At 39.1% G+C, this 15,635-nt stretch overlaps 1 protein-coding gene across 7 annotated transcripts in view; it reads right to left on the bottom strand.

Annotated features, from left to right (window-relative positions):
- rbfox3a (RNA binding fox-1 homolog 3a) overlaps positions 1-15,635 on the bottom strand; it is a gene marked incomplete at its 3' end in the record, with an annotated part of 409,261 nt that overhangs the window by 284,411 nt on the left and 109,215 nt on the right. For 6 of the 7 annotated variants that reach the window (XM_082153001.1, XM_082153006.1, XM_082152997.1 and 3 more), the window contains exon 3: positions 6,363-6,414. The exons of the other annotated variant lie outside the window; for it this stretch is intronic. The remainder of the gene's footprint in view (positions 1-6,362; positions 6,415-15,635) is intronic. 7 annotated transcript variants of the gene reach the window in all.

The raw sequence follows: 15,635 nt of genomic DNA, 5'->3' as shown, positions 1-15,635 counted from the left end.
CATTGATGCACCTAGAAAACAATTATATCTCACAATACATTTGAAAAATGTTTTTCACAGTTGTTTATTTAAAAAAAAAAGGACAATCACTCTGACTTCCTATTTCAATCAGAAAACCTTCAATCCAATTCATGTAGACCAAGCCAAAGTTGTGGGCCTCCTTCACAACTTCTAAATGACAAATGAAGGGCTCCGGAGCCTCCCTTTAGTATAATTAGGGACCATTTGAAATGGGCTGGGGTATACATTGACCTTCTACTAAAGGGAGAAAAAACAGGAGGTATAATCTAATAGTTGCAAATTGTTGATGCATATATTAAACATAATAGCGTTGGCTGTTCGCCCTGCACTGTTTCCCATGTGGAAATGCCCTGACTGGGCTACAGATCAATGGATGGACAGAGTTCACATGGCATCTGTTTGATCAAAGTTTCCACACCAAAGATCTGGAATCGTAATTGCACCGGGTCGGGCCACTGCGGAATGTGACTTCGAAATCAAAACGAGCCACTGGGTTTCAGAGTCACGGAGGATAAGAGCTACACGTTCTGTGCTGAAGGACATCGCAAATTCGTTTACATTACCATGATAATAAAGAGAAAGGCTTCCAGTTGCTACCATTAAGGCAAGCAACAAATATATCATCCCGCTCCCTGCGTTCTAAAGAGCGGGCATGATGTCCTGGCCCTAAATTGACCCTCACTTCTCCTGTATCAGAACATGCATAAATACCTGGGGCAGCAGAAACGAGGAAAGCTATTAATCAACGGACACGGGGGCTCAGATCTGGAACGGCTTTAAATCCAATAGGAGATTCCTTTCAGATGTTTAAAGCCAAACGGTTTAATATCCCCGCCATCCCCAAGTGGGTAATTGTTTCGCCGCCGCAGACAGAGAAACTGTCGATCAAGTCTCGCTTGACCTTGTTTCTGTGTCTGTACTGACCTCCGGAAATGTAAAGCAAAGATCATATCACATAAAAAGCAATACTCCCACAAACGGGCCCCAAGCTGCAAATTGATTCTGCTGCCATGGAATTCACTCCCATCTCAGAGTAGCAGAGGAGTGGGGGGGGGGCATTAAGAAGGGGTCTCCTTCCACCGCATTCATCCTTTTTTTGCAGATATCTGTCCTGCGCGTCAGCTCGCAGATTTTTATCGTTATGAAAAGGCACTCTGCATATGCTGCCGGAGCTCGTGCCGGTGACAGATAGCAGAGGGACAAATAAGCCGGCGACTCCGGCTGCCGGTGTTTAACACATTTCCTCTGTCGTGGCGCTGATAGCAGGTTCAATTGTCTGCGGTAATGGGCCGAAGGGAGCGAGAGTCGCCGTGGTGATATTGCCCGGAGCGGGCCATGGAGATTGTCTCAGGAGACCACCGCCCCTTTGTCCCGACGAGAAGCCAGCAGACGAGATGGTTATCCCCGCACTGTCCGAAAGCCACCGTTGTCTATTAAATCCCCTAAATTGAATTTAAAAGAGTCTCAGATTACGTTAGAAAGTCTGTAGATGTCCTTGCAATGGACCAGGGACCAGTGACCCATAGCCTAATTAAAATTCAAGCTGAAAAAAAGTTGTACTTTGATCAAATCAAACTTTAATTAGCTCAGATAACCCCAAGCTACCTCCAAAACATTACCAACTGGAGGAATCGAGGACATTCTTTCGGAAAATTCATCATCCACAGGAGATGCGTTAGAGTATGCACAAAGGAGAAGGTTTCGGCACAATTAGAATCAGCTTTAGAAACAAGCATCAATAACGGCCATTTTCCACGCAAATCAGCATAAGGTGACTAACCTTTGGTACATTATCATTGTCCGCCCCTTTTGCACAGACCAATGTCAAAGGTCCTGCTAGCCAGAGGTATTGGCAAAATCAAATTCCCCCAACCTTCTGGATCACTTGAGTTGGTGCTAAATAATTGATGTGACCATTGAGACCGGTGGCAGTGGCGGTTGCAGTGATTTGATTTCAGAGCCAGTCTGAATGGGTTCAAGATCTTTACAGACACCCCGTGGAGGGCCAGTGAGAAATGTCAATCGCACCTCATCTATGGACGGGGGCTTCTCTGCTACACAGAGAGAGCGGCAATCTCCAGGCAATCTGCAGCAAGTTCACCATCCACATTTAATGAGACACACACACACACATAAACACACACACACAGCTGAAGTGGTAGAACAAAGAGGCACTCAGTTGTAGCTCTGACAAGTGTCAACTTCACTGCAACAGTGGCACGTAAGAGGATTTCCTTGATAATATGAAAGAAAAGAGAGTAAATGACAAAACGGGGATATTATCATCTAATTGACTGCTATGTTTGCGTTACATATTTGCATGTTTGTGAAGATAAAGTCTATGTAAATTGTTATGGTGGTTTCTGATTTGATTTGTAGCCACAGAAATCTAGCCAAAACAACTATTGCAGGTTTTGTCATGTTATGTTACTTATTCTCTATATCAGTGTGCACTGTTTCTGAACTCCCTGAAACGCCTCGATTGAAGTCTTAAGTTTTCTTCCAGGAACAAACATGTCACAATATTCCTCATTTAAATAATTCCCAACCAAGGGATAGGCAAAAAGAAAAGGGGCAAGGCCTGGATGAGTTAGTTAGTAGTGTGTTGAAACTTGCGGTTATGGTAAGGGGCTTGACATTTCCCAAACACGCTCGAAGTGGTTGACCAATCACAACACACTGGTCCAGCTGACCAATCAGAGAACATTGCACTTTTCGTAAGGAGGGGCTTCATAGAGACAGGAACTAAACAGAGCGTTACTGATAGGCTGGTAAGAGAAGTGCTGAAAAAAAAAGTAAAATATGTGAAGAATTATGTTTTTTTTTTTTTTCATATTCAAACATTAAAACCTATTCTAGTAGACCCCAAAAACAAAACCAAGACTTTAAAAAAAAATACATAATAGGTCCTCTTTGAAAAGTTTCATATAATAAATAAATTAACTGTGCATTTAATCATAATGAGCAAAGAGCAAAAGCTGTCCGGGTTAAATGTTTTTTCATCTGTTGTGTTGCGAAAGGCCCAATCTATTTTGTATCCCATCACATATGTTGAGATTGTCATACAAATTAAAAAATCTAATGAAATGGAACAGACATGTTGTCTTGCAGATTTATTTCATGTTACTTTATGAAACTTCCATATGTTCTGCTGTGCATCTGACAAACTAGAATTGTCACGCTTGCACGGTTAATTTTTCGGTCGGCGTGATGAGTAACGCCACCCTTGTAATTCTTTTCAGGTATTCAGTCAAATTCTGCACCAGCAGACAAGCCGTTCGCAAACACCTGGGATTTGAGCATTCTGACTGGCGGAGGCTAACTTAATCATCTATAATTGGTGGAGCGGTTATCATTTATAGTGACTGACAGCATCGATCTGTCTCAAAGGTAAGCCATCAGGCCTAATAAATAAAGGAAAAGAAACAAGTAGTCACATTCCAAATGAGCAGAAAAACGGCAACATGACACAATGTAAAAAAATGAGACCCGCATCATATCTTATTGAGGAGCGAGTCTAATCCCCAGAAAGAGAGAGGCTAGATATCGATGTGCATGATATTAAATTTAAAAATCTTGGGACCTTAAATAATTTAAGCGTGAAAGATCACAGAGTATTTGATCTAGTCTCTGTATCAAAACTACATTACACAGGGCAAAAACTGTGACAGAGCCTCAAAAAGAGAACTTTACACTGTCTCACAGCAGAAATGTCACAACATGAGGGTTTTCGAGATGCTAGAGGGGTGCTACTGGTGCATGGATTCACTCTCAAAAGATTTCAGTGAGGCATGTGCTTAGACTGCTCGCACATATGGCAGAATACACACGGATAGGATATTGCATGTAGCTGTGAGAAAAAAATCAACCATTTGTTATGATCACATTGTGTGAAAGCTATAGCAAGAAAATCTGCATCTATTGTCAAAGCTGTGGCCTTTAGGTTTGCATGCATTACAGTTGTGCTGTATACAAACGACACGTTTCATCAGTAGCCCGAGGCTGTTTATTTGTTGCCTACCGAAGTAACAGAGCTTGTATCACATCAAAGCCAAAAAAAACAAAAATGCATACATGTTTGTCAGTGACTTGAGTTTGAATTCACTTGCAACATTCTCTCTCAAGCATAGTGTAAATAAAGAGTAGTGCAAAGGCAAGTATAAAATTTGTTTTTGTTTTTGTCTTTGTCAAGAACAAAAAAAAAAAACTCTAAGAGGAGATCAAAGAGTGCTGCAACTCAACCAACTATACATCTGGTTCATTTGACAATAATACAAAATTCAACCTCACAGCCAACAGCAGGACTTCGATTTGAAACAGCCCGTGATGCTCAGCTAGGCTTCAGTGTGCTTTTTACACACGGAAAGCTTGGATGCATTTTGTCTGATTCCACAGTTCTCAGAAAAGCTCTAGGCAAAATACATGACCAGAGTAGGTTACTAGTTTGTTTCACGATTAAACCTCTGCGATGCTATCACCGAGCCTTGGGGATCTTTTAGCAAAGGACTGCCTCCGGAAACAATGTTTTGTCTGTGCAGATTAACCAGCGGAACATCTCTAGTCCAAATTCTCCTTGAAAGCCCTGTGACTCTCGAGGAGAGAATTCCACCTTTCCAGTCCTCTTCCTCCCTCTGTGTCATCGGGTCTGAGCTTTGGACCAGAGTGTGTCCCTTCCCCTTCAATAAACTACGTTTCAATGGCCATCCAAGTCATGCGCAAGAGCCCGGCTCTGAGCAATGACTAACAAATTTGTTGAGGAGTAAGTAATGTTAGGTTTGCTGACATTGGCAAGCCTTGCCACACTCTCAGACTGCAGAGAAAAGCAAAAGATAAATTAAAAGCCTCACACATATATCTTTGTTTTTTTATTGTATGCATTGAATCAATAGCGCTATTTGAAGGTTTATTATGATACAAGACACTTTCCTTTTTCTAAGGAATAGCAGCAGTCTGCTTGAGGTTAGATAGTCTTATCCTTACTCAGCACTTCCAGTCAAACTTTCTTTTTTGGGCATAATATCTTCTCGAACAGCTCAATTTCTGTTTAGCAAAGAGGTAACACTTTACAAAGAGCCTCTCTGTGTTAAAATGAGTTAATGCAATGGCATTTAGTATACTGAATTAGTGTTCATTTCTACATATACTAATGAATGTTTAAAATTCCAGACAGTTGTGTAAATTAATCAGACAATATGAACATGAATGAACAAAGAATTAGTATACTTATAAATTAACGTTAACCTAGATTAATTAATGCTGTACAAATAATACAAAATTCAACCTCACAGCAAACAGCAGATATTCGATTTGAAACAGCCCGTCACGCATTTTACATGCATTATGCAAAATAAAATGTTGTTCATTATTAGTCCATGATACCTAATCCAATGTTAAAGCTGTCTTCGCATTCATTACACGTTACTGTTGACAAATATAAATGAGTCCATGATTTTATAATGTTGCAAAGACAACTATATGAAACACCCTGCATAAAGAATTTCACCTCAATTCTTCATGCATATTTACACCAATCAGTCACAGTGTTTCCTTTGCTTTCAGCCTGTGTAACTGAATTGGCATTAATTCACCACCTCGTGTGTTTATCACCTGCAGGCCTTGTCTAAAAAGTGCTGTCCTAAATTGCCAGTTAGCAGATAAAGGTATTTTGTCATGGGGCAGGATTTGTAATTTCAAGGTATACTAAATTATAAAAATATTAAAGTATGTGAACATTTCAAACAGAAAAAAATAAATAAAAAACAGCATGTGTATAAATGTGAACGCCTCAAGCTTTGCTCTGTAATAGAATCTTGGACTTTTCCTACATAAATTGAAGGATATAATTCAAATGAGCTGAAGCATTTTAAGGTCAAAGGAATATTAAATTCATGCAGCACTGACATAAATTGTCAGACAAGAAAAAAGAAACTATAGCGCTTTCTACCTGCATGTACTCAAATGCAAAGCTACACTCACACAGGCCAAAAGGAAAGGTGTGACTGTCCATGTCAACTAACATAAAAAGATGACTGGCTTTTATATGAAATTAGGTTTAGCCTCTTTAAGCACCTTTTCATCCGTGTTCAATGTTTCCACATAGACACACAGCACAACTTTTACAGCCCCAGTCCAAAGATGTGTCAATCTCACAAAGCTCAACTCTCAAAACTGCTCTCTCCTTCTCATTCCATCTCCATTTTTGCCTTTCTTTCCTCTCATGCATCACACATTCGACTGTCCCCCTCCAAAACAGATAAGTGCAGAACGCGGAAAAAGCAAACCACGACCACGGAAATTCTCTACACGGTGCCGATCAGTAAAATTAGCATGACAATACTCACTGTGGGGAGAAGGGGGCAGTCGGAGCGTGGCAAGTCACTCTGTCCGATGAACCTGCACGGGTGGAAGAGCGGGAGAGAGAGAGAAAGAGAGAACAGTCAGCTGTGAAAGCACAGTTAAGAGAAAGGGAGGGGTGACGAAGAGCCGGCACATACAGAAAAACACAAAAAGAATCTGAAACACAGAGGAGAACGAGGATGAAGCCGAACGGTAGGAGAGAAATGGGGAGGCAGCAGAGGGAGGGGAACATGTGATGAGAATAAAAGACACGTGGGAAGATGCTGTACTTTTAAAAGTTCGACAAACGAACAGGAGAGTTTTCTTACTGTTATTCGCTCATGTGACACCACTGGGTGAACTAGATACCTTATTTAACCTTGCAGTTTAAGCGTAATTGTTTACAGTAGCAATGGAACCAGGCAAATAATGAGCTTCACTGTGATTTGCATGGCAATACAACATGTTTTTGCAGTTTTAATGATTTTCGGGAATGCATTAATGAAATCATTTGCCCAGAAATTTAAATTGCAGCACTGTTACTCACACCCTCGTGCGATTTGAAATACTTATGCTGTTATACTTTTTGTGAAACACAAGAAATAACTTTTCAAAAATTCTTCACATAGATTTTTTCCATTCAACGACATGTTCATGGTGACCACAGGAAAATGGCAAAAAAGTGCACCATAAAAGTCATCCATATGATTTGTGTACTATATTACAAGTCTTCTGAAGCTGTACAATAGCTTAGTGTGATGAACAGACCAAAATTGAAGTCAATATTAACTTAATCAGACTTTTCACCTCCGCTGCAGTCCTCAAATCAAATATGGCATCTATGGTGAAGGTTGAACGTCATATGAACCACTTTTATGGTGCTTTTATAGTCCGTTTTGTATGTTCCATGGAAAAAAAATAACAGTATAGTTAGTTTCGGAACAACATGAGGTTGAGTAAATGACTGGATTTTCATTTTTTGGGTAACATTTACAGGCTAGTGTTTGTCTCGAATATGTAAGTATGTGTTTTGACAGTTCTATCAGATCACTTTATCTCTGAACTGCCTTTGATAGAGAACTGATGATCAACATTGCAACACTGCACTGTGAAGCAACTCTCTCCTTTTGATATCTCTGTTGCTGCCCAATGTCTTATTCTCTCTTTCTTTCAATTCTACTCTCTCAGGGGTGTTTTATCTGCAGAGACAGTGTCACCAAAAAAAAAAAAAAAAAAAAAATCAACTATATAAATATGAAACGGATAAATAGTACAAAATATGAGATTGAATATTGAATTAGCCAGCAACTTTCTAAAGTAACAGTGTCTAAAAGGTATATGATCACATTTTTACCATTGTTCTGAGAATATTTGTCGGCAAAATTCAGTAATTTCAAAATAAACTGGTTAATATGACTTATTACAAAGTTAACAACGTCACAACTTTGTCACAACCAGCTCAAAACTAACTTAAAATTATGACCTGTGAGTAAGCTGATTTTAAGATTGTTCATTTAAAAATACATCTCACTATAATGTTTACAGAGAGTATTTGATGACAAATTATTTGAACGGACGGTGCAAATAATAAGTTAGTGGTGACAAACAAAAAAGATGCTTTTTTGCTGTTTATTATAATTAACATTAAAAATGCATAAAAGCATGTTAACATAAACACACTAAAACATAATATTTGTTGTCAATTGGTAAATGCTGATCCGTATGCCTTAAACCATAAAATCTGTGTAAAGATCAAAGGGAACTGGAACATGAATTTACATCAGACTAAAAAAAAAAAAAAACGCAGAGAGGGACTTTGCCTCCTCATTTCAGGAGTCCACAATGCAACACTGTTCTGTCTGCTTCTCAGATGTGTGTGTCTCTCTCTCCTTCTCTCCTCGAGTGACAAAAGCAAGACCCCATTCCTAATCTGACCCCAAAACAGCAACGAAATCCCCCAGGCCTTATCATCCTCTGCCTGGGCTCTGTTCTCGCTCTTCTTTCATATCCCCTGCCTCTCTTTCTTTCTTTCATTCTCTCCCTCTCTCTCTCTCTCTCTCCGTCACTCTCCATTGCATCCTCTCTCCCCAGTATAACCTCTTCCTCTGTCTGCTTCTCTCTGTAAACGGCTTTCAGCCGAGCAGAGATTACCTAGACCATGCTCTTCAGAGCAGCTTCAAAAAGGGTGCTCTGGGCTGCCAGCCTGGATAACACCCCCCTCCTCCTTCCACCCGGGTGGAGAGAGGGGAAAGTCACAGGGAGATTGGCTTGGAAAATGTTTGCAGAAGAAAAAAAAGAAGAAAAAAAATACAGCGGATGCAGAGGATGTCACACACTTGCTACGCTCACACACAATGTTTGGGAGTGACGAACATATTTACTAGCACGTGCGACTCCTGAATCATTGTTCACACAATAGCTAAAGATGCTTGAAAACGGTCTAAGTGAATGCATAGTCAAGCTTAATTAACCGAATGTTTTTAATGAAATCAAATAAAATCGAATTTTTTTGACAATATTAAATAAAATCCACAGCAGCTTTGGCGCGTGCGCTCGGTTGTTATGCAACGTCATCATTGTTCAGCGTTCTCATTGGTTTGCTTGCATACGGGGGATTTAATGCGCGGGAAGCTGTCTGCGGATCGCTCATACTAGATCATCCATTTGCATTACTTCAACGTATTTATATTTTTGCCGAATCAGAGGGATTCCTAAGTGCTGCTGTTTAGGTGATGATTTGCTATTAGAAACAATTCCAAAACACTTTTGACCTGCATTACAGTTTGACACCTCAGTGCATTAACATGATGCATGCTTGATTTATTTGCTGTGAAATGCATCATATGGGATTCATGAGGAATGCACAAATTGTGAAAATGCTTTGATTATTGCACCTATGCAATTGTGTGGGAAAGAAATTGTATTTCCCTGACATTTGCTTTTAATATTCGAGTACTGGTAGACTATAGTAAACTGTTATGTTAGGGTTAGGTGTTAATAAGTTGACATGCAGTTGCAAAGATATGTCAGTATAATGTCTGTTGGAGGATCCGCAAAATAAAGTGTTAGCAGATATTAAGCGAACAGTCTTCTAAAACTCTAATGACGTAGTTCACATGAGTTTGACAAGTTACTTATAGTTAGTAGAATGTCTAAAGTGGGTCATCAAAATAAAGAGTTACTGAAATTGCTAGTAAATTTCACAAAAAGGAGGGCTTGACATTAACACCCGCCAACCAGCCAAATGTGGGTGGATTTCAGATGTGGTGTGTAATGCAGTCACTGTTGAATTTTATAATATACATTTTTCAATAGTCTTTTAAAAAGGCATCTGAAATAATAAACTAGGTGCAATCTAGTGTTGTCTAGTGTTCGATACATAGCGAAACTGAAATATCTGAAACTCTTCCGTAGGATAGCCTGCCCTACACAATACCAGCTGCACGTTCTCGCTCTCTAATCTCTCCGACAGCGAATGACACACAAACTCGCGTCCTTTTACTCACTCGTTTCATTTGCACCTGATGGATATTGTTGGTGTTGCAGGGCTTGAATTTTGAGGGATTGCATATATTGAGCATAATTGTACTCATTCCCGCAGATTTTGTGCTCACACCCCAAGTGCGCGCACATAAAGACAAGTATATTGGCTATACAAAACAGTATAATGGGTGCGTACCTCAGGTCTTAAAGTGACAGCAGCCTAATATACTAGCTATCAAATTATAAGATAATATAAAAAAATATCTATATGGCAGTTTTTCCCTATGGTATCGATGTCAACATTGTGGCCAGTGAAAATGCTGAGTGGCTAGTAACTTTGGAAAACCACTAGCCACAGCGGCTGGTGAGCAAAAAAGTGAATGCCAAGCCCTGTATAAACCCAATGTAAACCTCACAGGACCACCACGTTAATTTGTATTATAATATTAATTAAACACACCAAGTGAACATGTTAAATTGACATGCCCCCAGAATAAAATGCTTAATTTCTGTGCTACACTTTTTGGAGGCCCAAACCACAGTTCAGAAAGTCTAATCCCTTTATTTTATTTGATGCGAAATCTTTGATGTGCATCCCTCCCTGTGTAAACCCAATGCCTATTTCTGTGTCACCATGTCCAGCCTGTCTCTGTGTTATGTGAGACACACTCTCTGCCCTCTTGCTCCCCGAGAATGTCCAATTAGAGGAAGGTCGGATCCGGTAGCCATGTGTGAGGCAGCCACTTATTCTGTTACCGTTGGCCGATCCGTCACGCTCCTCTCCAGCTTTCTTTATTTTATTCTTCCTCCCAAAGGGCAGTGGCTAACTCTATCACCGGGACAAATGACCCATCAGTGGCACCATTCATCAGCTTCCTTAGAATCACTCGCTCCGGCCGCAGTCCCACCCTTCCACCCCCTCTAAAACAGAGCTGCCGCTCCCACCGGCTTCCCCACCGAATCTTACGTTGTGTGTGTGTTTGCATGTACGTGGGTGTGAAATCAAAAATCAAAGAATGTGCCTTTGTGCGTGCAGCGCTCGGCTAAACTGCATTATAAATCTCCCCCACATGTGCAAAATAAACACACACGCCATCCAAAATAGAACCACCTCCTTTACCAAACATATATACATAAGCTTTTGTCAAAGCCCTTTGTCTGGTTTTATTTGCTTGTCAGTGTTGTTTTCTTGTTTTATCTCCCTCAGCAGCTATTCTGACGCCCACACCGTCCCAACACCTCCACCCGGGGTGGGAATCTTTACATAAGTGATGAGGAGGAGAGCAAATGAAATGACTGTAATTTGGTCAGGGGCAGCATGTACGTCCTGCCTAATAGAGGGGGCCGTCTTTCCGATTGCTTTGAGACGAGCTAGGTGGGTGCGTTCTTATTAATTAAGACAGTCTCATTACCGCGAGTCCAGGCGTTCCACGAGTGAGGGAAATCGGAATTGAAAAGTCAAGCAAACTGAAAAGGAAAAGACAGCTAAGACATGACAGATGGTCTTTCATCACAAAAGGATTTATCGAGAAAAAAAATAAAATCGAAATAAATAAATAATGAGCTTATGGAGAGCAGAACTAGCACATTTTCTCCCTCCTCTCCTTAATTCTGGGCAATTAAAATATTTTTTTTCCCTTCAATAGCACAAAAAGCATATGGGGACATTACTCATTTGGTGCTGTTTTGCCAGTATAGTTTCCATGGCAACCTTAGAGCAAGAAACATGACTCTCTTTGCTGGTAGATACAGAGTCACTGGTGTAGCCTGTGGTACTCGAGACGTGAACTTTGACTCTTTTCAGCCTCGTTTTAGCAATGAATCTTGTTACGGTACAAAATATCAGACCTGTCTTCCCTGGGAAGCATCATACAAAATATGAAAACACAATACCACCGAAATGAAATGTATTATTATTTTGGTGAATAATCGTGAGCGCCAATTCGGCTTAACCATCATGCATATTTAATTTTTAATATGAAACATCATTCAATATCTCGAACGTACAATCATGTTCTGTGTTTGCGCTAAAGGCTTAAATTCTTGACTTAAGTCATGCAGAAAAAAATATAGAAGAAAACCATGTGCTAAAGATACATGCATATGCCAAAACACGTGAAATTCAATATCTACCGTTGTCAAAGTGATCTATTGATACAGAAAGATATATTTAAGAGACATACATTTTGTGGGGAAATATCATGTTTGCTGAGAGCAAACGAGAGTCAGTGAGAGAAGAATCAGAGGTATAAATATAAGACAATGTTAAATCGACACATGCTGTTCAACTCTTCTCTTTATCCAAAGAGGAAAGCAAGAAGGGCTTACGGCCATAAAGACAACTGTTTTCTCATAGGCCTGAAACATCAGTAGGCATAGAGAGGCATGTGTTTTGTAACAGCATGTGTGAATACACAATGGCGGTTTACACATACTAGAATTCTAAAAATGTGAATGAAATCAAGTCAAAAACAAGTCCAAGCTGCATTTCAACCATAATCCAAAAGAAAACAAAATAAACAAGAAAATAAGGCCTTTAGGAATTTTTTTTTTTCATTGGGATATTGTTTGTGACAGCTAAACACACATTTTGATCCAAAAATGTCAAAAAGGTAAAAAAATAAATAAAAAAAAGTGTGTGTATGCATGTATCTATGCAGAGTGTGTGTGTGTGTGTGTGTGTGTGTGTGTGTGTGTGTGTGTGTGTGTGTGTGTGTGTGTGTGTGTGTGTGTGTGTGTGTGTGTGTGTGTGTGTGTGTGTGTGTGTGTGTGTGTGTGTGTGTGTGTGTGTGTATGTAATGTATGTATGTGTGTGTATATATATATATATATATGTATATATACTGAATAATAAAAATGTTAATCTAATAAATTACACTATGTGGCAATTAATGAATCGAATTAATCGCAAATTAATCACACATCAAATCTGGCTGAGAAATTACCCTCAAAAGATAATTAGGATGTGTCATTATTGTGTTAAATAAGAAAGCCATCAAATGGACATTACATTATATATACATATACGTATTTGATTCAACATAGAATTTATTACACAAACTTTTAGGCTACAACGGCCATATATAGTTGAGATAAGGACTTTTACACAAAAACACAATTTTACGAGTTCAAAATCAGACCAATCAAAATGCGTTAAACCTGTGAAAATTTAGTCAAGTTTTTCAGATTTTTATTTTATTTATTTTTTAGCACATTGTATAAGCACTATCAGGCTAATCATTATCAATCAGCTTGCCAGCTCTGCATTCTCAAGCCTTAAGAGTGATTAAAAAAGCCAATTCCAGCTATGCCACACCTAATTTGTTCAAATATCACTCTGACAAGATTAGCAAATGCCGTTTGTGCTCCCTCACTACTTAGAAGTTTAAAATAAGTAACAGAAGGCCAAAATGTGATGGAACTCTTATTCAAATTAGTATTTACTTTTCTTGTCATTGGGTGTTTATTTGCTTTCGTTCCTTTTGGCTCACTCCGGCATTAGGACAATCCATCCCTCCGGTTTTACCCTTGCAAAACAACAGCTAAAACAGAGAGAACCAAAGAATATCCAAGCATTCACATTGGACCATAGGTAAAGGAATGTACTTATCAGGCAGTGCCAGGCAGGATTAGAGGAAGGTGTTTAGGGGTAACAGACCCCCTGGGCTGGCCTACACGTATTGGGTCGGCAACTTGGATCAATCCGCAAGGCAACGCACCACTTTACGCCATTCATCTTTATTTAACGGCATACTTTGCATTTTAAGAGGATACACGATGACCTCTACACCATAAGCTGACGTTTGGGGAAAACACGTCAATACCGAAGCACGTCAATTTATGGTTTTGTCCATGCGTCTACTCTACTCCCTGATGGTTTCACATGCTAAAGCGGCGAGCTGGATATGTGTTCATGAAAGATGATGTGGCCGGTTATGCATCATGCCCATGGCACAAGATCCCATGCGCTCGGGTCAGTGGAGTTATCCACAATCGCATTTATATTCCGAAAACACTACAGCTTTTGTAAAAGTCTGTTTTCAGCTAGTGAGGATATAGCAAAAGTTCAAATCCAGCTCAGAGGAGAACATTTGCTTAGATGAGCTCTTTCAAATTAATCATGACCCCACAGAGGACAATTCATTTAACTAAATTCCTCGTATCACCCGTTATTTCAATATAAGCACAAGGTCACTCATGTTTAGCCAGCTCGAGCTCTATTCATGACTTCCAAAGCTGCAGTGGTAGAGAATAAAAACACTATTTAAGGTTTTGATTCAAATTGAAAAGCGCTCACCTTCATAGCCAAAATCCAATCCAATTGCAATTGTGTTGGGTAAATAAGGATGGATTGTTTGTCTCCTAGGTGAGTGTGCGCGGAGGATCTTCTGTTTAAATGTAAAGTGACAGATGTCCCATTCCCGGTGCTAGAGGACTATGGCTCACTCTAATGAGCCAATGGAGAAAAGACCCAGAATGAAGAGCAGATTCCAAAGGTTGAGCTGAAGGACAAGGCACCTGCCGCTCAAACGCTCAGCTAAGCTCCTCTTCAATTCAGGCAAATCATATGTAGATGTATGCACTTTTATTGCCATTCAATTTAATAAAAAATTTTGTCCAAAACATTCTCTGGTTGTTTTTCCACCCAACTATGTGCACACAAATTTATTTAAGTCATCCACATACAGTGGATATTCAACAGTGGAAATACATGGATCATATGAGGATTCTGTTGTTGTTGTCACAAATGTCACTCATTAAATCAATTTTTTTATTGTGTTTTGACAATATTCTGAGGTGGAAATGACATTTAAAATAAGTTCTTATTTATTATGTCTTTTCTATCATAAATATGCACACTATAATGACATTTTTACAGTTTTCAAATAATTTGATAAAAATTTGACTGGAATTAAAAAAAGATATAATTGTATCAAATGTATATACTATAATATAATAAATATTAAACAATAAAAAATTATATAAATTTAAACGATAAATATTCAAATGTTTTATGATTATTTCAACATTTGTTTAGATTATTATGAGCTTTAAAATGATTTAAGACTGTAATGTTGGGATTTAAAATGTGGGGCAAGGGTAAAATAATAAAATCTGCTTAAAGGAATTTGAAAAGTTGCTAAAACAAATCAAGTTTCCAGACAGATATTCACATGACCTACATATAACAGAAAAATAAATCTGTTAAAATCTGCTATTTTAAACCAGAAATCAATTTTTGGGATATAAAAGTGCCCAAAGCTTCAGAAACACCCCTTTACAGAAATACTGCTGCACTAACTGCTCCCTACAAGGCGTTATTCTGTTTTTTTTTTTGTTTTTTTTTTCATTCTTCAAGTTATCATCACATAATTTCGGTTCTTGGGAGAAATCCAGCTAAGACGGTTTCAGTTGGCCTGTCTGGGAAACTTTATCTCCACCTCAAGCTGCAATTATCATCACACCACCAAAATCACAGCTATTTTTTTTCCATCTTGCGGTGAGACTGCCTACTCTAAATCAATAAACTCCTGTATTTCTATGCAATATCTCATTTTCGCTAACGTGTAATCATATTTCATGTGCCTACAGAGAAACAGCAACACATAAGAAATTCTAAACTCCACCATCCCATTAAACGCAGTGTCATATTAAGAAATAATTGCACTTCTTGTCATGCTCACAATGGCAGATTAATGGGCGGAACAACCAGGAATCATGGTCTTCCTACCTGTTATGCCTATCAGGCGAAGCTTCTGGCACCTTAACAGCACACTGGCACCTTTAACAGAGAC

Source organism: Leuciscus leuciscus (assembly GCF_965113295.1).
Source record: "Leuciscus leuciscus genome assembly, chromosome: 21".
Lineage (NCBI taxonomy): Eukaryota > Metazoa > Chordata > Actinopteri > Cypriniformes > Leuciscidae > Leuciscus > Leuciscus leuciscus.
This window is presented reverse-complemented; position numbering and strand designations above follow the sequence as displayed.